The 2,344-nt window shown below is 42.5% G+C and overlaps 1 pseudogene; it reads right to left on the bottom strand.

The window, feature by feature from the left end:
* Positions 1-866: 866 nt before the first annotated feature.
* On the bottom strand, positions 867-1,766 carry LOC101541756 (heterogeneous nuclear ribonucleoprotein A1-like; annotated as a pseudogene).
* Positions 1,767-2,344: the final 578 nt, after the last annotated feature.

Genomic DNA, 2,344 nt, shown 5'->3' with positions numbered 1-2,344 from the left:
GAGCCTGGCAAGCTATCCATGGCATATTCAATATGTCAAAAACAGTAACAAGTCTCACAATGGAGACGTTCCTGGTGCCCACTAGAGCAAATTGATGAACAACAGGATGACAGTGACAGTGACAGTGATTTTCTTTTTTACATTTTAGCTCCCCCTCTCCCTCCCAGTTGAACACTTGCCTCCTCCATTATTGCAGTGCTCCATTCCCTGTCCTACCCCACACCACACTTGCAAGTAGTGGCTTCCTACTGACTACTAGTCCTCATGTTCTTCTATTTCTGCTACCTTTGGGCATTTGTTATTCTGTTATTAAAAGCAGACATAAATACTGTGTACAAATTGTTCTTCAGTGGTGAAGCAAAATTCCATATTAACTATTCTGCAGTGTGAGATTCTCTACCATTGGTCCTTGAGTAGGAAGTTTGGGTTGTTGTTTCTTTGTGTTGAGTTTTGGGCCCACACTCAGATGTGCTTAGGCCTATATGGTAGCTGAAATAGGACCCCAGTTGGTTGCATGCACAGCAAGCACCTTACCTCTATCCTATCTCCCTAGCCCCAAGCAGCAAGTGTTTTAGATGGCAGATAAGCAGGTATCCTTTAGATGCTATTGCTTCAAATTGTTGATAAAGGATATGAGACAACAAAAGTATTGATAAAGGATATAAAAAACCAATAATCAAATACTTCTAGAAATATTGCACTGTTTCCAGAGTTCCCTTTATTAATTATTTTTAAAAGACTCATTAATTTAACATCATGATCAGACTATTACATTTAGCAATCAAAAGCATGGGTGCAAAAATTAAAAAAGAAATCTACATTAAAACCCTTTGTTGGAATGCTTTTCACTTTCCACAGAAGAGAAACTAAAATAACCTCTTATACAATTGTCCTTGAGTGTTTGTCCACACATGAGTGTGGCCTCCACCACCATAGGGGCCTGAGTTTGGGCCTCTAAAACTTCCTTTTTTCGTGGGTCCAAAGTTTGAAGACTGATTGTTGTAGCTGCCCAAATCATTGGAACTTCCACCACCTCCAAAATTGCCCAATCCATTATAGCCATCCCCACTGCCACCATATCCACCACCACCTCAGCTGCCACCGAGTCCACCTCCCTCACTGAATTTCCTTCCCGGCCAAGTTGTCATTCCCACCAAGGCCGCCTCCACAACCACCACCAAATTCCCAGAGCCACTTTGAACTCTCTGACTGGATGGCACACTGATTGCATCTCCTGCTTAGACGGGGCTTTCCTTACTTCACAGCTGTGCACATTGGCAGTACAGTACTTCTGACTGACAATCTTGTCCACCAAATCATGGTCATCGAATGTCACAAAAACAGAGCGTCTCTTTTGCCACTACCTCGGTCAGTCATGATTTCAATCATCTCCGTTTTCCCATACTGTTCAAAATGATCTCTTAGGTGATGTTCTTCCGTGTTTTCATTAATGCCATTGACAAACCTTTTTCTCACAGTTAAGTGGACACCAGGTCTTCGAGAATCTTCTCTTGAGACAGCCCTCTTTGGTTCCACAACTCTTCCGTCCACTTTGTGTGGCCTTGCATCCATGGCTGCATCCACCTCCTCCATTGGGGTGTGACAAACACAATGCTTGGTGTTGAGATCTCTCTTTACCTCACTGTCTGCTTTTCCCATTGCTCAAAATGGCTTATCAGGCTTTTGCCTGTCGATTCAATGCTCAGCCCTCCCATGAAGATCTTTAGGAGCTGTTCAAACTCTTTGAGGGACTCTGACTTAAACATGGCGGCTGGAGAAAGGAGAAAGGAATAACCGAATGATCTTATCTCAAGAGTTCCTTTTGAAACTCAGATTTCCCAAACTACGCAATCCAAGAAAAGCATTGAAAAACCTCAAAACTTATCATTTCATTACAAATTATGTTAAAGTCTAAAAGATGTTACTTTAAAATATCCCCTTGCCTCAATCAATTAGTGTAAAATAACACGCAACCCGGAGATTCTTCTTGCAGCGATTTTATTCAGAGACCTTCTCATGCAAACGGATGAAGGAAGGATGGACTAAGGGCGAAAGAAGAGGAACCAGGGGGGAAAACCACTAGCTAGGCAGCTTCCCTCCTTATATACCTCTCGCTGTTTGTTTACGCCCAAGTGTCTGCAGCTGATAGGCTAGTTACACCTTATGGGCGTGACAGGACATCCTGTTTTCTTACACCTTGTGGGCGTGACAGGACATCCTGTTTTCAAAACACGGTGAAATTAATAAGAACAGGTGTTGTTTACAAAGTGGTCCTGTGGAGGGTCTCCACAGATTAGGAATAATTTCTAATGAGCATGATTTTGCTTCCTTTGCAAAAATCTGA

The sequence above is a fragment of the Sorex araneus genome, chromosome 2 (assembly GCF_027595985.1).
Source record: "Sorex araneus isolate mSorAra2 chromosome 2, mSorAra2.pri, whole genome shotgun sequence".
In the NCBI taxonomy this organism is placed as follows: Eukaryota; Metazoa; Chordata; class Mammalia; order Eulipotyphla; family Soricidae; genus Sorex; species Sorex araneus.
The sequence above is the reverse complement of the archived record's forward strand: the minus strand, read 5'-3'. Positions and strand labels throughout refer to the sequence as shown.